Source organism: Cardiocondyla obscurior, linkage group LG20, assembly GCF_019399895.1.
Source record: "Cardiocondyla obscurior isolate alpha-2009 linkage group LG20, Cobs3.1, whole genome shotgun sequence".
NCBI classification, from domain to species: Eukaryota; Metazoa; Arthropoda; class Insecta; order Hymenoptera; family Formicidae; genus Cardiocondyla; species Cardiocondyla obscurior.
In genome coordinates, this window is record NC_091883.1 from 4,702,314 (window position 1) to 4,727,742 (window position 25,429).

At 47.3% G+C, this 25,429-nt stretch overlaps 1 protein-coding gene across 9 annotated transcripts in view; it reads left to right on the forward strand.

The window, feature by feature from the left end:
* Window positions 1-25,429, forward strand: part of LOC139110424 (collagen alpha chain CG42342) — a 126,546-nt gene that overhangs the window by 1,690 nt on the left and 99,427 nt on the right. The gene's annotated exons all lie outside the window — the stretch shown is intronic.

Below are 25,429 nucleotides of genomic sequence, written 5' to 3' on the forward strand. Positions count from 1 at the left end.
ATGATTAATTAATTTGAACTCAAAGTATCGATAAATTATTCTAATGTGTTTTTATGTATATTTTTTATGATGCTGTTTGATGATAAGTAATATTTTTTGGGTGGGTAATACGATTGATTAAAAATTCGGAATGTAGCAAAATCATCGATCAGCTTATTCAATAAGTGCACCGGCGTGCTAGTCTTTTTCACAGTGGTCAGGTTACTTTTCGCAAAATCGCACGCTCGACGTATATGTTGTCCGACTTTCTTTTGATGATTTTTTTACACGACTCTGTGTGTCTTTCGAAAACGCGGATATGTAAAGGGACTTCTAACAAAGGCGATCAATCGTCGATACGCGGACGTCGCGATGTGTTAATCGCATAGGTTAGACGAACGATAAAAACAGGCGTCGTACATAAATATATGAGTAGTAAATTTTCTCTCTACATTATTTTCACACTCAGGAAATGTAGCGTGTAACTGATTGTCGAGACGTTTAATCAGAAATTGAGAAGTTACGAAACAAAAAAAAAAATATATAAAATAAAATAAAATAAAAAAAAGGAAACTGTATCCAATTTCGCCGGGAACGCTTCGTTCCCTCGATACTTTTATATAATATAAAACGAAACTTCTCGCCGTTCAAAGAACGATTATTGCACCCACGCAGATTCCGCCTTTCACTTATTCCCTCCGATCCGCGACCCCTAATGGACCGTACGTCGATTCTTAAAGGAAAAAAAAGGATTTCGCGATCTCAATGTAACGGGCATTTCTCCTCTGTAGCGAGCACAGTAACCAAAATTCCCGGGATGCAACATGATCGCGCTTCATTCCTGTGCCGAGCGGGACAAAGCGCGATGTGTTCGCTCTAACGATTCTATTCCCCTCTATTCAACATTCTTTCAAGCGTACGGGCTGCATACGAAGGTAATCTATCTGCGGAATAGCTTTCGATTCGATTTCAAATGGAGCGAATTAACGGCAGATCTCCGAGTACGCATACCGTCGTCGCGAGGGGCGGGAGGGCGGTGAAGCGAGAGATGAGAAGTCCTCGGACGGCCATCGATTTCCCCGAGGCGTGGAAAAACGCCCGGATATAACGAGAAGTATGTGGCGTCGTTCGGAACCATGTCGTTCCTTACCGACGTGCCCTTTTCACGCGCGGGGTGGAGGATCGGTCCTCCCTCCTTCCTCCCTTTCCTGACGATTCGATCGCGATAGCCCGACCGCGCATCGTTTGTCACACGGTCAATCGCATTATCGTGTTCAATCCCGCTCGCTGGTGTGGCATGTATGTAAGTGGGCGACACAGCGCCAAGTGGAGTCGGCGATAAGTGCGCTCCACGCCGAAGGGGTCGATCGCGCGAAAGAGAGATAAAGAGAAGAAGGAGTTCGTATTTTACCGGCAATTACTTTCGTTACATATAAAATTGAAGCCCGCGTCGGGGACAGTTATCGACACTTGCCGTCGCGTTTACCTAACTTTCCAATCACGTTATTCCGGTATATCGCGGTGGTGGCGCGCGATAAAATTTACATAACACAGAATTCGCGGGGGTGAGGGAGTGCGCCTTACGCGCCGCATTTTACGCGATCCAAATTGCATTTTACGCGCGCGAGGATTTCCAATAGCGGGAGGTTCCACGTGTCTCGAGCAGCAGATCTTGGCGAGAGTCGATGGCACGTCGACACTTTCTGCATTTTATGCGAACGGTGGTATAAATGGATGTTGGTTTCGGGAAATTTTACGTAGCCGACGCGGCATGCCGGAGTTTGCCAACTCTACGTCAGGATTCGCGATAGCGGGACGCCTTTAGCTTCACGCGGGAGTTACGCGCGGCAGAGTCGGCCGAAAGGGAGAGGAACGACGCGAGGGATGCGATAGATACGGACGCCCTCCGCCCAGCTTGCGAGGGAGAAGGCAAAGATTTATGATGCCGGTGCGTCAGCTAGCACGTCTCAATTTCGGAACGCCGCCGTCACGAGAGTCAACGGGAACTGAATTCGGCTCGCTCGCTCGCTCGCTCGCTCGCTCTCTCTCTCTCTCTCTCTCTCTCTCTCTCTCTCTCTCTCTCTCTCTCTCTCTCTCTCTCTCTCTCTCTCTCTCTCTTTCTTTCTCTTTCTTTTTTTTTTTCTCCCTTTTGTTGCTCGTCGTACCGTGGACGCGCGATAAGGGAAAGGTACCGGCCGCCGACCGAACGAGAAAAAGAAGGGAAATAAAGGGGGAAGCTAGTCGGACGAGATAGCGGACGGACTACGGGGCAGAAACGAAGCGCGGAATTAATCCGGCCGGCAGCTTCCCCGCTCCCTTCCGCCCCTGTACGCGTTTCCGTTTCCGTCCCGGCTGTGTTTCGCCGGAAAATAGTTCCTACCTTGGATTCTGAGAACAGCGTCCGACAATGGAGTAATTATTGCAATTAGCGAGCTACCTACCTTCACGAGCGTTTTTTCGTGCGTGCGAAAGGTTTCGGAGAGAGGAGGAGGGAAAGAAAAAAGAAAAAAGTCGATATTCTCACAGTGCGATTTAAAAATCGTGAATTTCGGGGGGGAAAGTAAACCGCATGGCTACGTCGTAAAATGATTTTTAATGACTCGGACCTTTATTCGCTTCGCCCAGCCCCGCCGCAAGCCACGAAGGGCTGAAGTTTCATTTATTGACCCGTAAATTCGCCCTCCGCCGATCCGATGATTCCGCGGTAGTTGCAAGTTTCTGGTCGAAAGCGCTGTTCCTCATTTCGTGCCAGTCCATTGTAAAGCGCGAAACAAAAGAAAATAATGCGTCTCCGCTGGAAAAAAAATTTCGGGGGCTTGCGCGGTACATCAGCGGAATATCATTTTGCGTCCGCCATAACAACCAGTACTCGACAAAATTCCATCTCTCGTTATTGCGAAAATACGTATTTTTTTGTATCAGCATTTAGCTACGCATTAATTCGTCGCTGTCGATTATATTCGTAATGCACGCGGCCCGGTTCGTCCGAAAAAGCGCAGCTATTTGAATTGAAATTTGTTGCGAAATATAAATGGCCGGGAAATGCGAAACAAAATAAATATACAGATGATATTTGTGGTATTTTTTCCGCACCGCTTTCCTTTATCCACTCGTGTTGAAACGACAACGCAAAGTTTGCGACGCGGGCGTGACTGCGTAACAGCTGAAACTCGGGAAGTGCGACCCGATGGAAGCTGCGATGAAACAATCGCGCATCTGTCTTTGCGTGGAAGAAGCAGCGCGTATACAAAAGCCATCGCGATTTTACCGAGTCAACGCGCGGACGATCCCTCCGTTCTTTCTCCGGCTGCCTTATCCGCCGATTGGCAGCTATCGACGACGATCTTTGACTCGCGCGGAATGTCGCCGAGCGACATAAGAACGCAGGAGGAGACGGCTCCTCGTCATCGTCGGTACTCTTTTCGAGGCGCGCGATGACATTTGCTCGGCGACGATGTGAGAAGTTTAATTCGAAGTCATCACTGTGCGGGACCCGGAGGAAAATAGCTCGTCTCTCTGCGCGGTGAATTTTCTTTCCCATTTTTATCGCGTTCGCACGTTTCGGTAGGTCGCGCAGCGACTGTGGCCTTTTCTAACGCCGTGGCTCTTCGCGTTTTGCCCTTTCGCTACTTTGTTCCGTCGTGAATAAGGGTCGGGAAAGGAGCTCGCGGCGGACGGGGCCGCCGAGCGTAAAGCGGGCGAGTTTGCGGAGAGAATCGCTTGGCTGGAATGGAGTTTCAAACAGAAGACGGAAAAGCAGCGCAACGCGCTTTGCGCAAAACGATATCAGACGCGACGTCGAGTGGGCCAAATGGAATTACGAGTCTACCGTTGTAATAAAAATGTAAATGCGCGATACGCGATATCAAGAGGTCGGAAATGTTTTTTTTTCTTTTTTTTTTTTTTTTTTTTTTTTTTCACAGTCGGCTAATTTCAACGTTCGCGGCAAATCTGATAACAAAATAGCTCTCCGTGCTTGATTCGTAATACGCAACATGTAACTTCTTGTCCCTTTAAAACTTTCTCTTGTCGTAGCGGTGAAAGAGTTAAGTGGTGGCGCACTTTACAGTCTCGCAAATCTCAGCTCGCGGAAAAGTCGCATTTTTGTTAAGTATAATGAAGAAATCGGTTAAAATCGAATCTAGCTTTTTTTTGAACGAACCGAAAACTTAAGCAACAAATTCTCGCGAGAAGCAACGATCGCAGAAATTCCTTCCCTCTTTGTAAAGATTTCGCCAGATTTACTAATATTTAAAGTTAAGATCTTTTTTAATATTTCGTCCGACTTGCTAGAAATAAGCTTCGTGAAAATTAAAAAAATTAGAAAATGTGCCTCGGCCTCTCTTTTATTTCCGCAATTAAGATATTTTGCACATTAAAGTTTCCCTTAATGCGTTACGTAATTGATGCGCGATGTCGTACGTCGCGCGACGTGTCACGGGCGAAGTGAAGCGGGGAGATCTACGTGGGGATCGCACGTGGAAAGATCAAGGTCGATTAGCCGATCGCTCGTTCTCGGATGTCCCGAGAAATTGATGGTCGCGCGCAAACCACGTCGATGAAACGCCTACTCCGGTTCGTGCCGCCAGTTCATGCATGCGCTTGCAACCACCCTCCGTTTTCCTCTTTTCCCTCCACCGTCTCTCTCTCTCTACTTTCAACCAAATTGCCATCTATCTCGGTGAGATGTAGGGAGAATGATGCATTGTCTCGGCAGTATACAGGTAGCATGCACCAGCCAGACGCTAGGAATATGAACGTCTTCCTGTAGCTCGCCTTAATAGAAATTAAACTTGCAATATCTCGCTGACCAGAGATCTTCGAACCGTTTATCACGGGGAACGCGACGTGGAGTTATGCTTCCTCGAAGAAACGGCGCGAGTTAACTCCTCCATTGTACCTCGCGAGGGATAAGCAGCGCAAAATCGCACGTTCGTACGGTAAATAAGGCAAACATCCGGCATATAATTACGCGAAGAGGGTGCGGTATTACAATGACAAACGACGGGATTCGCGCCAACTTCCGCCAGTGGGTTTAAATTATTATCCTTCGATGAAGTCGGAGTCGATTTTTTTTTTTTTTTTTTTTTTTTTTATGAGAACGCTGGGACAATTTATAGTTCTTCGAGTTGCGGGCGAATCGCGGCGATTTAAACTTCGTCCGGAGAAAGAAGAATAGTCCGCGCGCACTCGTCCTTCGGTTAAAGCCGAACTTCGCGGAATCTTAATTCGCGGCTTAATTAGAAAGACTTCTAACGTTGTAAGCTTGTCGGAGGAAATCCCTCGCCGCGGAAATTCCATTCGAAATTGTTTCACAGGAGCGAGGAATGTCGATGGTCGCGCGGCGTCTCGTATTTCACCGTGAATATGTCGCGATATGAGGCGTGCGGGTGGAATCTTTTGTCGGAGTTGGATATCACTTCGTGTATCGCGAGGGCGAGCGTGTCCCCAGCCTTTCGCGCGCCGGAGGAATGGATGCATGCGATCGAACGTGTACCGCATGCGGATCGCTGTCACGTCGCGACGGTAAAGAAATCGACATCGGGTGGGCGGAGTGGCTCGAAATCGACTTTCGGAAAACTGACGAGTCCCCGGCAGCTTCCGTCGCGGAACGGAGAAGACGTCTCCTTCCGCTTGGATGCCTGGGTAAGCGGACTCGCCTGTGTGCGCCCGCTTGCAGCCAAATTACCGACTACTACACTCCGGAAGTATATCTCGCGTCGCGGGAAGGATGGGGCCGACGTTACCATGTAACTCGGATAGAGAGGGATACCGGGCCAGTTACGCAATGCATTCACGTCGGCGAACTTTTAACATGCTACATCCCCTGCGTAGTATCTGCGCGCCGAAATACACCCCGAACAGTCTTTGCTTTTTCGCGAAATGCCTCACCGTCGGTTTATTGAGAATTACTCTAAGAAATTCTATTAGCCGCTACTTGAAATATGTATTTGGTATACATACGTATTCGGGAAATTTCGGGCGACACAGTTTCGCGGGACAATTTAATATTCGATGAAGTTAAAGCTGTATGATAATTGAATCTGTGATTACAAAGTTTTAACATTTGCTCGGTTATGTAATTCTAGAGTTGTTTATCTTTACGAAGCTTAAACGAAGCGCACTTCTCTCAATTTCTTACCCGGTATTTATGAGGTTGCTGCAGGAAAGGGAGTTGGAGAAAGAAATAGTTGTGTCGCATTAGCTTTTTCTCAGCCAGATCGCGGAGTAGCTTATAACCGGGTCCTTTCAGCGCCGCCGAGTCCTACGCCGAGTTTAATGATTCTTTGATATCATTTATCTCTTTACACGTTTTTCCCGCGTCTCGCGTTTTCGTTCTCTCTCCCTCTCGCGTCGCGCCAAGGAAAAAAAGAAAATCATTTATTCATTAATTCCCCTTTCATTCCAGCAAAATATTGCTTGAAAAGTTCGGGAGTATAAACGGACCGGGCTCGCAATTTATGCATGAGGCTCGATACTCGAGCAAACTTCGCAAATTGTAGACTCGTTTCTCGTCGACGCTTACCGAAACTCCCGGTTACAGCGCGACTGAATTACCGTCACCTTTAATCCGCAATGAGCTCGCGCGACGTCGCGCTAGGCGAAGTGACACGTCGCGGCGAGAAAGCACCCCTTTCCCTCCCCTATCGGCGAAACTGCAACAAATTGAATTCCGTGTTCGGTAACGTGCACACGAGAGAGAAAGAGAGAGAGAGAGGAACGGCATGTACGTTGGCTCGCGAAAGTTGGCGTGGCGGCAAGCGGGCTGGCGCGATTTACGATTGGCGCACGTGTGTCAGACCCGGGGGTGGAAGTTTATGCCGGCGAACCGCTCGCGCCATCCGACAAAACTTATTACCACGTTTGGATCGCGCGCGCTGGCCCAGCAGAGCGAGGCAGCCCTTGTTTCGCGGGAGTTCTGGCGTATGTCACATTCACCGACACATCGCCGTCTTTTTTTTTTTTTTTTTATCCCCACGCGAAACGTGCACACCGGAAATTCGTCCGCGTTCGAAGGTCGCGATCGATTCACGAGCGGGGCGTGTCTCTTCCTTCGCGCCCCAATGGACTGGAGTGTCTTTCGTTAAATATTTGGACAATGAAGGAGAAAGAGCTCTCTTTGAAGTTACGACGGAAGGCTTCAGCGGGCACGGGCACTCTCGAACGTGCGAAATATCGAAATTAAAGATTTCTATTGCGAGGGTGGAAGCGCGATTGTATTGCGACTCGATCAATTGTTCGGGCTCGAAGATAGTGATTGCCGGTAAATAAGAAAAGAAAGAATCAACTGCACACATTTATCGTTTTTAGTTTTCCAAGAAACTCGGACTTTTATTCTCGTCATTTAGTTTCGAATGCGCTTATTGTTAGGTACCAGCTTGAGTTTAATTGAGGTACTTAATGCCGATGATTTAAAAATTATGTCAGGCAAGCGAAAATATGAAATACTTATGAGCGCCCGAAGAATAATTCGCCTCAAAGTTAATTTCAAAAATCTGGGGACGCGATTTTGCCGTCGCCGTATATGCATCCCGTAATATTTAACATAATTGTTGGAAACTATGTCGGAGAAAATGACGCGGAAAAGAATGTTAATTGCGCGATAAATATACCGAGCAATCCGGCATAGTTTTGAAAATATGCCTCTGGCCATTGGCGCCTGTACAGACGGATGGGCTTTTACCGAATTAACAGTCTCGATAAATTCCAAAGTGCACGATAAATAACGCATCGGGTCGCCCGACGTGACGAGCGAATGCCGGCCGTGGCGGAACTCGGCTCCGGACGATCGTTTCTCGTATCGACAACTCCAGTTAACGTACGGCCTGCGATTAACCCGGCCTCGGTTAACTAATGACACCATTGGAAACGGGCTTCCGTTTCTCGTCCCGCTTCCCTCCCTCTTTCACAAATTCTTACCGGGATTTTACGGCGGGATCGGCGGGCGCACGCGAGTCGGCGAAAGAAATAATATACGTGCGTCAGAAATTTTACGATTGCAATTAATTTTAATACCGTGTCTTGTTGAACCCCGTATCCCCTTTGCACGTGAGGCAACGCCGGGGCTTGCTTTCGCTTTGTAGAAATTATTTCAAGCACGTAATCGTCTATCCTTGTTTCACGCTCGGGATTGCTGTCAAAGTATCAGCGCGAAATACCGAAACTGGGTCGAAATCGAGGCGAGAAGGGCGGAGGGAGAAAAAAAAAATTTGTTAATATCTGGCGTTACCCGCACTTGGATATTTTCGACAGTTATGAATGTATTGTTAAGTTCGTACGCGCTTTTGCATATGTTTTACACGTTTTGCATACCACGCTAGTAAAACGTACGAGAGGGTTTCGGGGCTGATATGTTAGAGCCTGCACGAAACACGTGTAATAACTTTGCGCAACGATTAACTGATAAATTGTGTAGAAAAAAAAAAAAAAAACTCAATGCGCTCGCTTTATTTTGGGAGGGTGTGAGATTAATCTCGTTGCATGTCGCTTGATTCGCGACGAAAATAGCTTCTTCCGTACGTCCTGCACATTTATTTCTATCAACATTACCGCGAAATAAAGAGTATCACCGTGTTCCGGAGCCCTTCGCGAACTGCCTAAGTGCGCGAGGTACGTTTTACATAACTAAATGTAAATGATATGCGCGTTACTCCGCGTGCGTTACAACGTAACCTGCCCGCATTCCGCATTCATCCGGGGAGCAGCAAATTATGTCTAACTCTACAGTCAACGTTGCATCCAGCATAACACTTTAACAGATTCGCGTGCAGTTTTTCCGTCTACCTTGCAAGATTCGCGGCTCCGCGCGGGGAATAAAGGTCGCGATAAACGGCAAACTAAAAGCGAGTAGAAATCCTTCGGTCCCGCGGTTCATCGTGCGAGGACTTCCCATCGTATCGAACGACCTCGGTTAACCCGTTAGCCGTTGGTTAACTCTCTCACTATTCCGCGCCGCCGCCGCTCTTTCGGCTTAAACCCGGGTTAAGTTGAATCCACACTCGGTCGTACTTCTTCTTCAGTGGGTTAGTTTGAGGTCGACCGTCGTTCGTTGGGATGCATTTACTGTGATTCCGTTCGCGCATTACAAAGGTGAGGCAACTCGGGTTTTGACTGCGAAACGCGAGAGAGAGAAGTTGCGGAATGCTATGGAGATCGGACCTCGCCAAGGTGAGGGAACTGATGCACTTCCCGACCGAATTCGACGTCGGTTTTTCCCTGAAGAAAATTAAATCGCGAGCCATTCCTTACGCATAAAATTTCCGCTTGACGTGCGGTACTCTATCCGCGGAACAATTTATCAAAATACTTCGATTCATCAATCGCTCCGTCGTATTTCTTTGAAACTGAAACTTTCGCCCCCTCTTTGTTTTCCTCGGAGGAAAAAAAATCGATTACGGCACCCCTTCGCCGGTACCCTAACTTCCGCGATTCACCCTGTAGCGTACCTGGGAAAGCTCGCCGTGAAAGGGAAAGAACAGAGAGGAGGCAAGAAGACATGGGGGAGAAGAGTACGACCGGGAGGAAACGCTCCGCTCGGAAGTCGTTGAATTTGCATGAATCGCAGCCGGTCGTTTCGTTTCAATGCCCGCTTGCCTTCCGTTCGCTTAAATGTCGTTTAATTAGTCGGAACGGCTGGAGGGCGGCGGTGCTCGCGTACAGGCGGTACTTCGTCGGCCGCGAAAGTCGCGAGCGTAAGTCCATCGGAGATGCAAGGCTAGGCCGTAGGGTAGGAAGTGCGTCTCTGCCGACAATTATGCGGTCGCTTCAGCCAATTGGCAGAATCAGTAAACGGTGCGTGCTAACAAGATCCAACCTGCTGTTTGCATCCCCGAGGAAGAACGAGGCGTAATGAATTCGACAGTATTTTCTACGTGATTTTCCTTTGATATATTACGCGGTTCCGCGCGATCTTTTCTTTTTTTTTTTTTAACACTATAATAAGATATTGTAAAACGATAGAAACAATTGCGCTTTGATGTATCCATCAAGCGTAATAACGCCGTTTTGCGCGCTTTGCGCCTCTTTATCGTCGCGGTATTGTGCGCGAGCCGGCTAAAATAATTTTGACGTAAACTAGTCACCGTATTGATGCGCCAGTCAATCCGCTCACGAGAAAATAGATTTATTTTGCCGTTTTAAACGCATTAATGATTAATAATACAATTTCACCAGATTATGCGAGTCTCGAAGCGCGAATGACGCGAAATAAACGGCCCTGATAACGAAGCGAAACGAGAATTCGCCGCGATATAAACGTCGTTTCACCGGGATTCGGCAACTCATTTAGCCGGTGAATTTATTCTCTCTATATGGGCTTTAAACTCGCGGCCGCGAATACGCTCGCATGCGAAAATCGAGGGAGGTCCGAGTCGGCGAGGCGTGGAATAAAAAATGTTTAGTTACACGGCGAGTCGATGAGATACGGAGCGCAGAGGGAATTACAATTATGAGGTAATTACGACAATGCGGTAACGCATTAGGCATTGCGCGAAAGGCCTTTGTGGAATGTTCCAATAATCAAAGAATAAACACGGGGAGGGAAAGGGGAGAAGTGTGCTGTCCGCGCGCGGGTCGGTACGCATCGAGCGAGCGCGGTATAATTAGAGATGAATCGTGCGCGAATTTCCGCGAGCGACGCGGACGTTCCGCCGGTGATGTTTCTCCCCGGTTCGACACGACACCGCTGTAAATACCTACCACGGGATATCCCAGGAGAAATTTCGATTTCGGTGGGCGTGCTAGTTGTGTGATGTATTAAATGGGAAGCTCAAATAGATGCCGACGTGAAATTTTTATAAAGCTAGAAATAAATGTTAAAAATACCAAAAAATTATTTTGCGTTGTAAAAGCGGCAAAACCCGATCTGAAAATAGCGCTCGTGTGCGTGTGTTTTTTTTTATCGTCACGGTATGCATTTTTTTTGGAGAAGTTACAGTTTGACGACTGCTTCCTCTCTCTTTCTCTTTCTCTCTCTCTCTCTCTGAATTACGCGTACTAGAATACATATTGAATTTTAGGCGTCATACTCGCAATGATTACGGATTACAGTTTAATGCGCTAACTAATCCGCGAGGAAAATCAGTCCGTCGTTACGAAAGCGCGCAATCAATAAGGTAATGAATCGCGAATTGCACTTGGTGACACGATAGCCGATGCCCTTTCGAAAGCGATAATGACGCTTCGATGATGTTTGCCGGGCACTCCCGTTAATTGCGGCGCGGTATTGATCGCACCTAAATTATAGCGATATCCTAAAATTTATCCCTCGTTTTATTTATGAATTTTCCGTGTTTGGATATTTTTTTATTTCGGTAGAGACGACGCCCATCCATCAATATCGTTTACTTAGCTAACAATAATGATCGCGGGGTTTTTAATTTCACGAAAATATCAGAATTTTGTTAATTTATTCTTTAGAAGCTTCCTAAAAGTATTGTTCAAAAATAATTCAAGTATAATTTTTTACGTAAGGCTTAATTAATAAATAATAAAAAAAAAACTTTGGCGAATAAAAAATTTATTTCAAAATAATGAAAATTACAATGTAAGGGAATTGATTTTTATACGCCCAGTAAATAGGCAGAATGTGACGCGAACACATATATTGTTTCGCGGTTTATAAAATCGCTCAGCGCGTGGAAATTGTCGTGTACGCTAGTCAAATCAGAATTTAACCGGTGCGGTCGCTTCTATGCGCGTCGTTTGTCGTTAATTCCGGCGCTGCAATTAGCTCATTTATGACAGCCGCATGTGAAAGCGAGATGTAATAGTCCGAGTTACTCACGGCTTGCGTGCCGCCGCTCGGCTGCAGTGAATGCGTCGTCACTGTCAATTGGGATCTTCCTGACCTTAGTGAAGTCAATGCAAGAGTGTTTAAAGTTTAAACGATGTCGTAATATATGGTATCCCGTTGTCAGCGGATGTTCTTTCATCTACAGATTCTTTGAATCTAATTTGCGGGGTATTTATAGAGAGAATAGGCATTGCTTTACGGAAACGTTCTATATCAAAGCCATTTAAACTCCCATGCAAATGACGGAAATGGAATTAAGCGATAAAAGCGTCTTTTCGTTATCGATAACGCCCCCATAATTCGTAACGCTCCGCGCGATCTCTCTCCCTATCGATTCAAAACAATCGTTATTCTTTTCTGCTCCGGGGAAACGTGCGATTCAGCATCGGAAGCCGGGGGATCGTTTCTCGATTCCGCGACGACGAATCCAAAAGCTCAGCGAATTTCAGCGGCGCGAATTATTATCAGAGTCGGCGAGACAAATGTTTCCTTCGGGCCGCGTTTCCTCGGTCGGGCGATATCTAGACAGGCTATCTTTCCACTGTCTCGGGTAACGCAACCCCGAAGGCATAACAGTTTCCTCGACGCGATAACGACGAGACGAGACGAGACGAGATGAGACGAGGCGCGGGCGCCGAGGAGCGCACACGATGTTGCGCTCGCTGACAGGACCTAGCGTGCAATAGACCGTCCATGCAATCGCGTACTATTCATCGATCATCAGGGACGGCGGATCGTTTCTATGGCTACGCCACAATCGATCGATCGGCCGTTCGACGCGCTATTATACATATATACGCTGCGAATCCGTTTCTGTGTTCCGCGCGCCGCAACTGTATCTTGGAATTCATTGGCGAGGCGGCGCTCTGTCTTGAGCGGTATTTAGCACAATGGAATACAGGTGCAAAATATTGGGAGTATGGAATGCAATCTCGGAACGGTGATGTTATGCACGCGAGCAGAGCTCGTCACTCCGTATTTTCATTTCAAGTAAAACGCTCGACTCGATGTATCCGATTAATTTCTTTAATAAAAACTTTATCGACATTGATCTTCGTAGCGCGGCTCGCGATTATTTATTTTTAACGAAGCAACCAGATCTCGCGGTGAAATTAATTTCAAGTTAAATGAAGATTTTATCTGAAAAGTCCGGTCGACCGGTTCGCGCGTTTGCTAATGACACGCCTGTCTGTACCTTTTAAATTGAAGATACTCGTACACGAGGGGAAAGCGTAAAAGATTCGATAACACTTTGCGTATTTTATACCCGCTCCACTCACGTGACTGTTAAAATACATACGGGAGATAATACGGGAGTGGTATGGTCGGTAATCTGTTACGTAAGTTGTGTTTCGAACAACACTTGGGGCTCTTGCGTTTAATATCTGGTTTAGTTCGATATACGGCGCACGAATGGGAAATTAAGTGAGATATAGTCGACTGTTATAAGTGCTCGCCAATGCACACACAGCGAAATTTTACGGGGAGCGAAATAATACGTCTCATTGTGCCCGATTGCGTGGAAAGGCAGCTTGATCGATGCTTGATAGCCGGGGCTCGAGTGCTATTATGATAATTCGAGATCTCGAACAGCGGCCCGGATAGACATCTCGGCGAGGTGTAATCAATTAATTTGCGCGCCGTAAAGAGTCGTTGAAAAGCAAATAACGTGTCGCGCCGCATTTCATCATAGCTTCACGCAAAACCGTGATTTGCTTTGCGGCCGTTTCTCGCGTGACTCGGTTTCAGCGGCAAGTATCTTTCTACGCGAACGCTAACATCGTGTAATTTGAAACTTTAACTCGCAATTTACTGATAAGCGTCACGAGTGCCGAGGCCAATTAATTTGCATACCGCAAAAATCAACTTGACCAACGTAACAAGCTACGGCCGTTCGATCATAACTTTGCGCCTGAATTGTCAATAACGTTGCAAAATTTACATCGCGGATCGCACGAGCCCTCGCGATTAGGTGGGAAAGATAACTCTAATTAATTCGCGCTAATTATTCTCAAGATTGCGAGCCGGGCTCGAGATCTGCGCTCGCGCCGATAAGTGAGATCTGCATAAATGTTCCTGAATTGCGCGCGACACCTGGCCTTAATCTAAATTTATCCGCGGCGGTAAGAATTCTTGTTTATCGCCGGGTCGGTTTAATTTTCGGTCGCCGGGTGCAAAAATCGGGCCGGGAACGAGTCGTCTTTATTCGCCCGATGAGTGGTCAAATATGTTCGGGATCGAATACATTCGGGATGCGGTATGCATCCCTCTGTCGTGGCGATACACTCGCGAGGATAAAAATCAAGCCGGGACCCGAGCCGGCGCGGCGGTCCGCAACGGCATTATTTCATCAGGATTCCACCCGCGGTGATTGTTGGACTCACGGTCATTGTTCGGGACTTCGCCTTCTCTGCAGCTGCAGCTCGCGAAATGCATACCTCGATAGGGAGAGGGATGAGCGGCTACCGCATCGGCATGCAGCCCGCACACAGACGCGCGCTTAGGTATGACGCGCATGTTGTATATCTCAGGCATTGTGCATTAATACACGTCGCGATTCAGCGGTACAATTTTGAGCGTATACCGCACACGCGGCTTCAATACCGGAATCAGCGAATGTCAACCCGCAACGTCGAGAACGAACCGCGTTATAAATTCCACGGCACCGCTCGTCTTTTTCTATTTCTTCGCAAAGTTCAGTTTTATTAACTGCTTTTTTTTTTTTTAACAATTCTTTTCTTTAACAGAGACGCGATAAATATATACTGGACGGTAAATAAATAATTAGATTCATTCAAGTCAAAGAATTACGTGGCTTAGCAAGGCCGATGTATTAACAAACTCCGCGCGTCCGCGTGTTACGCTGTGTTAGTTTTATATTAAGTCGAGCATCGAGCTGCGAAAGAACAAAGCAACAGCAATATTCTACCCTCGTGGCTGGGAGTTAATGGCAAAGTAATTCTACGCGACACACCCTTATTTTAAACACACCCCTTCTTTGAGGGCTTAACCCTTCAGGGGTGTAATGCTCCGTTTTATGGCAGGTTACTTTCAGTCATATTCATTCGTTCGTCTTGCCTCGTATGAAAAACAGACGTTTTCAAGAAAGACAGTAAGCGGAGAGTCATTTATTATCCCGAGCGAGATTGTGTTAAATAACAGGATATTTTAATGGATTGCATTAATTAGCGCTTACATCGTTACAACATATAACGTGATTACTCTTTGTTTGCAAACATTTGACATTCAGTTACATAATTTTACATTATTAATTTGCTCATTCGTGGAAAATAATTATTAAACCTCGCAGTAGGTATATTTTATAAATATACATATCTTTTTTTTTTTTTTTTAACATATACGGTATTTAAATGGGACATTTCGCAACACGCGGCTGTCATGCAACTTGCAAAAAGGAGCTCGCGAATGTATAAAGCCCGTCAGTTATGACAACCCTCGGCGGGGAGTACAAATACTTGGATAATCTCGAGGGCCCTTTGAAGACTCCTTTACAGGGACTGCCGCGAATCGGGAGTTACGCTCGTGTGAGATACCTAAGTTCGCGCGAGATAAACTCATTGCCAGAATCAGGCGCTCGCATTTAACGTCGGGGTATGAATACGGGCGTGTTGAGCAACTTCCTACGGGGTTCGAAAGGAGATATACCCCGCAACGTGCGCCCTAGCCCTTCGCCGTCCGACCCTTCCCGATTTAGCTAGCCGCGTCTACCGCTGTCGCGCGCTCGACAGGTAGTAGGTACGTATATTCCTCCGTGTCTGCGTGCACGCTATCACGTCGCATCGCCAGTCGGTTGACACGCAGACTCCGGGCGTACGGATACACGTCGAATAAATTTGCGAGCGCGATGACTCATCATCGGATCCATAGACGCGCGAATAATGCGACTACCTGAGCGCGGCGTCGACGCCTACGCGTCGTGCGTTGAGCGACGTATCGTGATCCCATCGCACGTTCGCGCGAACCAGCGACAAATTTGCATGACTAGGTCCGTCCGAACGAGATCCGCGCGATCACCGACGGGGGCGACAGGACGGAATTGACTCGGTGACGAGCGAGACGGGGACATTTTTCGCGAGAGCGCGCCCGCGGTAGTCACATCCGGCCGGCGCGTATTAGAACGACACGTCGCCGCCGCGGAGATAAAGCGGAGAAGATTTACGACCGCGGAGGCGCATATCTCACTTTGATCGCCGAGTGAAAATAAAGCGTCATCCACTCGCGAGAGTTATTAGGGTAATATCGAGCGGTGATTTTCTTTCCACGTCGCGGGGAAAAAAAAAGTCGCGTAAAAAGGTATACGCCGCTTAATCATGTCTTTGACTAAGATAAGACTTTCCCCTGGACTCTTCAAAGAATCTGCGGTCGTAAGAGGGAGAGAGAGAGGTTATACGAGTTTTCCTTCGTCTACCTTATTTGTTTCAGTTAAGGCACGAGATATCGTTCCGGCCTTTCAGCCGTAAAAACTTTTAATATCCGAAGAATCGCGAGCAACGCCGTTTTAACGAGGCATACGTACGCGTACGCGGTGTTACAGACTTATGACGATAATTAGTCGAAAGTGCCGTGCACGGCCAGCCGCCATTTACGACGGAAATCCGGGGAGCCCGTGTCCGCGACGTGTAATTTCGGTCGCGTTATTTTAACAGCGAGGCAAACGTCAAATCACGTGGCATTAACTCGCGCCGGTGGAACGATAATAGAAACATATTTCCCGTCGATCATCGGCGAGGAAGCCCGCGCGACGCAAATCGAGGATAAAATTCGGGCGCGCCGCTCTAAAAGCGACGGGTCGCCTGATATTGGGTTTGAATATTTTCGCATTAACAATCGAAATGTCGCCGGCACGCCGGGCGCGCTGACGCGCGTTTTTCAGCGATGCCGATAATGTTATCTGATTGTCGGGCCCGTCCGGCCCGCGATATTGGAAAATGCAACGCGAATATCATCGAGCGGGGTAGTGGCTTTATTAAATTTACATACGCGCGTCGCGATAACTTCCACCGGATGGGCGAAGTGAGAGAAAGGGAGGACGAAATTTCCCCTGGCCCTCTTTCCCTCCCCCGCCCCCGTTCCCGTTTGGCTATTTAATGAGAGAGCAAAAGCGATTATCGTCGCCCACTTCCCGATTCCGTGAACTTCAAGGCGATTAATCGACGAGGGCTGCGAAACGGTAGTTGTCGAACACTCGGCGGTACTGTTGAGGGCACTAAAACTATTCCCGACCACGCGTTGCGAGGGATAATTCACTTTACGGAAACCTAGCGGTCCACGGATGCTTATATCCGGCAAAATAGTCGGCGATGTGATTCCGATGTGTCCGGCAGCGAAAACTCGGTCATTGCATTCCGGAAACGTGCCGCGGAGATTGCACAGCTGCAGCTGCCCGACGCTTTCATAAAATTGTAGAAACGCGTGATTCGTTGAGTTCTAATGTACGGCTATTGAAAATAAAAAAGAAAAAAAAATAGAACTAAATAGAACAACGGTAACGTTCCACAAGTCAGAAAGGCGAGAGGTGCAGGTAAAATCGGTGATCGTGAAATTAATAAGTTTATTTCTTTTTTCACGTTTTTTTGTCGCGCGTTCTGTCGTGATTTCTCTTGTTAGAAGACGCGTATTCCGACATATAGCAGCGATGATATACTTGGCAGAGTAAAATATCTACATTCGCACGGTGATTTTTCCTGTTAACGAGTACGATAACTCGAGCCACTTATTTTGACGCGAAAAAGACTCGCGACACAGCGCGTTGCGTGGCGTTGAATTCGACGAGCTCGGGCGAGCGGTTGGAAGTCGAGGCCGACAATGAGAATAGGGAAAAAAGAAAAAGAGAGAACGAGGGAGATAAGAATCGAGGGTAAGTCTCGCGGGGACAAATGGAGAATGGTGCGACGTATATAAACGCATCGATCTCGTCGGCGGCGCGGCTCGTACACGGCCCGTTACACACGCCGGGGCTTCTTTAACGAGCTCTCATTATCGCTAGATTATCGTACAAGAGGATTTGACGTCGTAACAGGCAGCAATAGATCCATTGACCACGCCGACGAACTAATGACGGCTCCGTTATTCATCGCCAATCGGCGGCGTGCGAGCGCGTAGGTGCCGTGTCGTTTCGCGCCCTCATGGGCTTTGTCTCTCGATTCTCACCGCGCGTTCAACATTAAGCGCACCTATATGTCTCTCATCTCACGCTCATCTCGCTCGAAACGACCGCGAGACCCGCATTGAGCAATCGAATTTAAAGGCTGATCGCTGCGATTTGCTACGGCCGCGTAGAGAGATTATTTTTCCTCGAGAAGGTTGTCCGTCAAACAGATAATCGTTCAGTATGCGCGTTGCGTTTAAAATTTATTAGAATATTATTGTAACTCGACTATGCTTATGTATAATGATATCACTCGACTTGTATCACATTTCATGAAATGCGGTCTTTGCGCGAGATAGATAAAATTAGGGATTATATAACCGCGTTTCGTGCGACGGTATGTGAAAATGAGAACGTAAACCTTTGGTTAACCTAATCTCGCGTTTATCGTTAAATACGCCTGTGCTGGTCGATTCTCGTTCCGCGATCGTGCCCCTTCGTATGAGATTGGACAGTGTTTTCACGTCAAATAGAGTGTTAAACGGAGGCACGAGAGCTCGTCAATCGAGTTTATTAACTTCCCCTTATAAGCAATCTCCGTTTAAACATAAATCAATCAATCGCGAAGTTTCATTACAGCTTTTTTCCTTTTTTTTTTTTTTTTTTTTAAACGTAGACTTTTTAATTCAGATCTCCCTTTATTTATCTCGATGAAATTCGGACGAGACTATGTTCTCGGAGATCTTCCCGACTAAGCGGCTGGTCCGTTTACTCTCTCTCCGGTACAACACACCGAGATTTTGCCACCGACGTAACAAACACTTACACCCGAGAGCTTTTTAATACACGGAGCGTTTTCTAATTAAACCGATAAATCGTGAGCGAAGTCTCGATAAGAATTTCCGGTATTCCGCGCATCTCCGTCCTCTCCGCAACGATCGCAACGCTTCCACCGTACCTTCCATTTTTCTTTCTTTCCTTGCCGAGCGACCTTCTTAGCGCGACGTTTATCCTTTAGGTAGCGCCGGGAGAACGCGGCAGATTGCCATCCACGGCGAAATCGCGGATAAGCCCGCGCCCGGGCGAGGGGCACGTCTCATTCGTTTGATCGCGCCCGTCGACGTGCCGCTCAGGAATGGCAATATACCGCGTTGCAAACGTCGACCTTCGTGATTCGCCGGAATTCGTTTAAATTAAATCTCGCCGGCGGAGGCCGGCGTGTGTGCGAGCACGTGCAAGCCGACGAATTGCGAGCGAGTGAGAAAACGAGCGAGTAGAGAAAGTGAGGGCTGCAAATTTGCTTGCGGCGAAGGCGTTAAAATAAAAAATAAAAGATCTAGGAACCGGCGAAAGTAGAATGCAAATAAACGCCACGCCGCCGATGTATTCAATAGGACCGTGTAGCGATCCGGCGATCGCACGGCTATTCAAAATTTATCGTAGGGATTATTCACGTGTGGGTGATGCTTCGTAATGCTACGCTGAGTCTAAGTCCTTTCTTGGACGCGCCCACGTGTAAAAAAAAAAAAAAAAAAAAAAAAGAAAGGAAAAGAATCTGACGCGCGTAAAAATAAGGCGCCCGTTATATTATGTGTAATGGCGTTAATAAAGTTATCGCGCGTTTGTATCTCCCATTTAATGTCCAATTTATTCCTGTTCATCTCGTTTTATACGCCGATATTCATCTCGGTATGCGTCCTTTTTCGTTGAATATTGCGCGGATACCTCATGCGCGGTGTTAAAGCGATATACGGCGACGTGATGCAACACTTTTTTTTTTCTTTTTAACACGTGGAATGCGTCAAGAGAAGTATGGCATATAACGTGCCAATCATAAATATTCGCGCGACTTCAATAAAATGCATTATTTAAATTTGTATTAATCTCGCGTGGTACTTTAAACAACTCCCGTTTTTTTAATCTATTTTAGATATACATTCGGGTATTAGTTAAATTTCTTTATTATATTTACGGAAACTATAAATTATTATCTAACCGCGACGTTAAATAGGAATACTTGATCTACGTGAGAGAGGCGACAGAGAAGAGAGCGTTGAGATGAGAGTAATCGGAAACGTAGCGAAGGTACGAGCGCGTGGACTGCGTAACTCCCCTCCCCACCACCCTAGTCTTCCGGCGGCCGACCGCGCAGATTGCGTAGACCTCTCCCCACTACCCCGGTCTTACTTCCGGCGGCCGACCGCGCAGCACGTGGCGAAGAGCCGTTCGGTCTTATCGGAAGTGATACGCGTGTTCTGTGGTGCGGAGATGTATCCCGATACGATTCTACTTTCTTGGCGAACGCGGAGAAGGCTTGAGAAAAGTGCGCAACGCTTTTAGGCGAGTCTAAACCCCGTATACGTGTTAAATATATCCACGGCGGAGTCAGGCGATATATGTATAATCGCGATAGTAATATTGTTACGGAATAAATTCAGTTGCGAGACGCGTCGGAATTGAGAGACACTTATCTCATTGTCAATGAACGAGGAGATATCTCGGTCGACTAGCCACCGGCGAATTTTCTCACCCGTCCCATTTCTTTTATACACGTCCTAATGCTATGTCCCGACGCCGTACATCCGACCTGCTACGCATGTTCTAAGATACCCGTTTGTTCCTACGGTTAACCGGGACACAATGCGAGCGTGGCATGCGGAGCCGATTTACCTCGATACGGTCCACCGCGTAACCTCAATTTTCGTGGGTCACGCCGGATGCCTTTCGGGAGAGACACGGGAATTATTCAGGAATACCTATTACGGACGGGCCATAGTCTGTCGCCCCTATCAGGGACAGATAGCGCGAGCATTATTCCTGAAATAGGTTTCGGCGGCGTAGGCGGCGGCGTATACGTACTGCTGTATGCACCTGAACGGCGATAGAAACGGAGAACGCCACCCGTGCGATTTACGAGCGCCGGGGTTCGTATGGCGATTCAAAGCAGGCAGCAGCCGGGTCCTAACGGGGCTTGCAAATTTGCATCTTGTCTGGGATAGAGCGGGCGGTACAATGATGGGCCCCTTGAGCGACTTGAAACCTACGTTTATATTGTCTGAGGGAGGTAGCGATAGTCGCCGCCGCAATTTTCGCCTTTTGTTCGCGCGAAACGTACGAGCCGGGAATTATATACTCGCAGAATGAATTTTCATCGATCGTTTAACCGGGCCCTTCTCGACTCTCACTTCCGTTCCCTCTCTGAAATTTAATTCGCGTCGCTGCTTCGCGGATCCTTCCGTGTCTTTGCTCTCGGAATGAGACCGATTTACGCCCGACTTACGCCGTTATGAGACGACGATGATTTATTTATTGGATTTTGTGATTTCGATAAGTTGAAAAAATTCTTTTTTATTTTTTTATCTTTAAGAGTCTTTTCGATCGCGTTAAATAATTCCGTCGTAGAGTGAAAATTTTCTCGAGTCTTTTCTCGGCAAACAATACGGTTAAAAAAGCTCAAGTGGAGGATCTTTCTTAAGCGGCTACTTGTGTATATACATGTCGCGCGGCGTGCAGGAAAAATGCCGAAAGTTCCCTCATCTCCGCGGGCAATTTTGACTGAGTTATGACGTAGTAAAGTTTGCGGCTTATCATTCATAAATTTACGAGTGAGCGCAACGGAGTGCGACCGTGGACAACAAGCGTAAAGTAGGACGCGCGCGGTTTTTGCACCACTAATGTATCTGTTACATATTTTCTCCGTATCTGCTATCGCGCACTTCATCCGTATTTGTTCCGTTTACGCGAAACATCCGATCGGTGGAGGAACTTTTTCCCGCGTACAATAACGCTTGAAAATACAATTAGCAACTTGGGTGAAATTTTCCACGTTTTATTTACAACTCGCGAAAATATCTCGCGTAATCGCGCCGCGTCTACATCGCCGAGCTAGTTGCTAACCGTTTGCTTTTTATCGGCAGAAGCATTCCTGAATAATTGCTTTTTTGCGAGACGATTATTATCGTCTTTGTTTCCTTTTCGCGAATCGACGGCCGGCGATTTGCTAAAAAAAAATCGAGGAGGGCTCTTCGCCGCGCGACGTACATATAATTTTACCGCTCTCGATAAAAATATCCGAGCACGCTATTGTTTCCCGAGCACGCGCGCAAATATAGAAAAGGGATTGCGCGTGGGAAGCGGTATCTGCAATCGTAAATCAGAAGGCCGGGAGCGCAACGCCCTAATCTATTCGAAGACGATAGACACGGAGTGTCTCTATATACGTGATCCGACGACCGCGGGTTTGGCTATTTATAGAAAGGAAAAAATGGCCCGTGTCGATATATCGATTTACACCGGCCTCCTCGTCTTGAGCTCTTCTCGTCGCCCGTTGTATATCTCCGTCGTCTCGCCCGACGAGAGTGCCTTTAGTCGCTTCGTCGACCGCGTGCTCTTGCTGAATTTCAATATAACGGGGAATGTTATTCGAGGTATGTAAGGTGCAGAAATTTACTTTTCCACGACATCAATTCGCGTTCTATCGGAGGGCCTCAAGGACGCGTCGCTCTTGATCTCCGCGTGATCGAATTTATTTGGATGTTTCTGCCGCGATCTGAATGCGATTTGTACAATAAAAGCCGTTTTCACCGTCTCCATTCAATCTCTCCTCGTTTTGCGGAACAATTAAATGTCGAAAATTAAATGAAGTCCAGTAATGGAGTGGACCGGAATTAAAAAGTAAAAATAACGAACGCGGAATAATTTTGCAAACATTTTAGAATTTTCCTAACTCGTGATATTACGCCTGCGGCGCCGGTTTTATTTGTCAGCCGTGTGACAACGAAATTTTCTAAGTTAAATCCTTTTTCCTCTCGGCGCGATAACGAAAGTGAGAAACAGGCATTTAACACGCGGCTCATTCAGCCTCGCGATAGACGGCGAACCGCGTAATTAAAATAAAAAATGCCGCGTGACGCGATACAGAGAAGTTCCAACTCGGTAACTACCGCCGCGTCGGCGGGGGGTTATTTTTTTTTTTAAATTCACGATGAGGCGAAAAATGTGTCTCGCCGCTGCGTTATCTCGGTACAAGGGGACACTTTGTTAGCGTTAACTACCACCGCCACTTTCTCGCGTTCCGCGAGAGGCGGATAATTAAAATGAAAATTTTATAGCGGGGGAGCGTCCTTTTTAATACATCTCTAGCAGACATTCCAAAAGAATATACTCGAACTCGTAATTCGCATAGAAATAGAAATTTATGTTTCAATAGAAATTTCCGCTTTAATTCGTTCTCTGTGCAGCATCGTTCATTGTGAAATGCTGCATACTTTGCACTCTCTCTCTCTCTCTCTCTCTCTCTCTCTCTCTCTTTCTTTTTATTTCTCGTATCGTAACGCTCGTGCCACGTGACGTGAAAAAATTCGAGAAAGCTTTTCCGGTATGTCGAATCCTTTTTACATGGAATCTCTTTCTCGAAAGTCGGCATTATAGAGCATACCTTGCTGCATAGTCGTACCTTATCGGTATTTCGTACTGCATGATTTCACAGCGCTCCGCTGCGTATACGACACTGTATGAAAATTAGTATTTCGCGTTATTACCGCTATTAAAGGGCTATTTCTGATGATTTAACGGGCACCCGATAATTGGACTTACGGCCAGTTTCATTAACATCGGTTAATTCCAATGGTAATTTACCTGATTGTTTGTCTGAAATTAGATTGTTCAAAGCCAACGTTCACCATTTAGAGAGGCTAATTAGAGTTGAAAATCCTAATGTGAAAATGTGGGGTCACGGTGGGACCGAAATTATACGCCGGCAAAGTTCACAAATGGCATTTCGCATCTTTTTCCGGCTTTATAATCCTTTAAAACTCGAAAACTATCGTTTATATTCGCGGAAGCTCTTGCGGCAACATTTCCGACGATAATGAATACAGGGCGCGCCGTTGTAATATATCTACAACTAGCCTGCTTACAAAAGACGGTTTAATATTAAATGAGTAAAGAAAATGAATATAACGTCGCTCGTATAATTAACCGATATTTAATATTGGCTCGAGAATGCCGACGGTACAAGATCGTTGCGACTTTACGCGCGGCCTTTCAGTTTAATCGACTAGCTCCGCGTCCGTCCCGTTCGCACGTTAAGCCCTTATCGGTGCACGCGCGGCTATTTCAGTAATACGTCTTTCGCAGAATCCCGCGATGTGCCGGTCGTCGCCGGGGCGAAGGGCAGACGAGAATGCCAGATTCCCCGGCGTGACCCGCCGCGCACGAACGCGAAGGAAGGTCGAAGGTTCGCGACCGGCAGCGGCAGGAAATTGGTTTCGTTTGTGAAATTCTTCGAGCGGAAAGTACCTCGTTCACCCTTCGTCATCTTTCTCACACGGGGCCCGGTCTCATCGGCAGGATCGCAGCCGCCTGTCGCGATCGAATGGCCCGGGGAGGAGTTTACAACGGGGGTATTACTCGCGCGCATTTCACCCTACCCGCCTATTCAACGACCCGGCTGGCAGTTCTATAACGGGCAAACTATCTTTAACAATCCTTTACGAAAATTGTCCTTTGGAGTCGCGTCCCCTTTTCGCCGTAGATAAGGATAATACCGCGGATGGAGAATGAGACTCGCAACAAAGCGCCCGGCGTGGCCGCGCTTTAAATCTCGGACAGGCAAAAAGGCGAGGGGGGGAAACAAAAAAATCCGACGCTCTGAAAAGTCGATTTCCAATTTTCCTAATTGCCGAGGCGGAGCGTCCCGTGTTTCGCGGCGGAGCGATTAAAAATTGATACCGAGTCCACCTGTACGGCGACACAATCGATAATGAGTGGCTTAGGAACGCGGGAATGTAATGCGTTTAGCGATTTAGCGTGGACCGCTGAATTTTTCGCGGACGGTTAATTAGCAAAAACGGTCGAAGCGCGCTGATTGCGCGCCGGACAGAATTATTCGTTGACGAAGCGACGCTCGCGAATTACGCCCCCGTTGAATAATTCGGAGGGTTTTTAGAAAGAGTCGCGCGGCTGACGAGCCTCGTCGTTCGCGCGAAACTTTTGTAATTTACGTCACGACGCCAAGTGGAACGACAGGCCCGTAATCAGGCGGTCGCGATTAATTTCAATAATCTGCCGAGGGAACTTTTAGCCGATCGACGCGCGCGCTCGCCTCTCCCACTTTCGTTCGTTTTTAATCAACGCAACCGGTACCGCGGTCGCATTCGTCGTAATCGTAAATATTAGCGCGCGGCCGTAAAAAGTGTCTAAAAAACCCTCGGGGGCCGTCGCCTGCTCTCTCTCATATCGCATTCGCGATCGCGTTACGGCAGTTATACGACACTATTTGTCGGTAATGCCCCGTAATGCCTTGCCTCTCGACAAGATAAGCGCGGAGAATTTGTTACTGACGAATCACGCGCGTGCACTATAAGGCACTGCACTCAGCCCATTATGTGTTTTGGTATAATAAGTTGCTACAATAAAGCGCGCGTGTGAACGCGTCAAGTCGAGCCAGTGGACTGCAACTTGAGCAGGCACTGTGCACCGTGATGAAATACTGAACTCTCTGCGAATGCCATGCAAATGGCGATACGCGTTTATACGTTTGCACT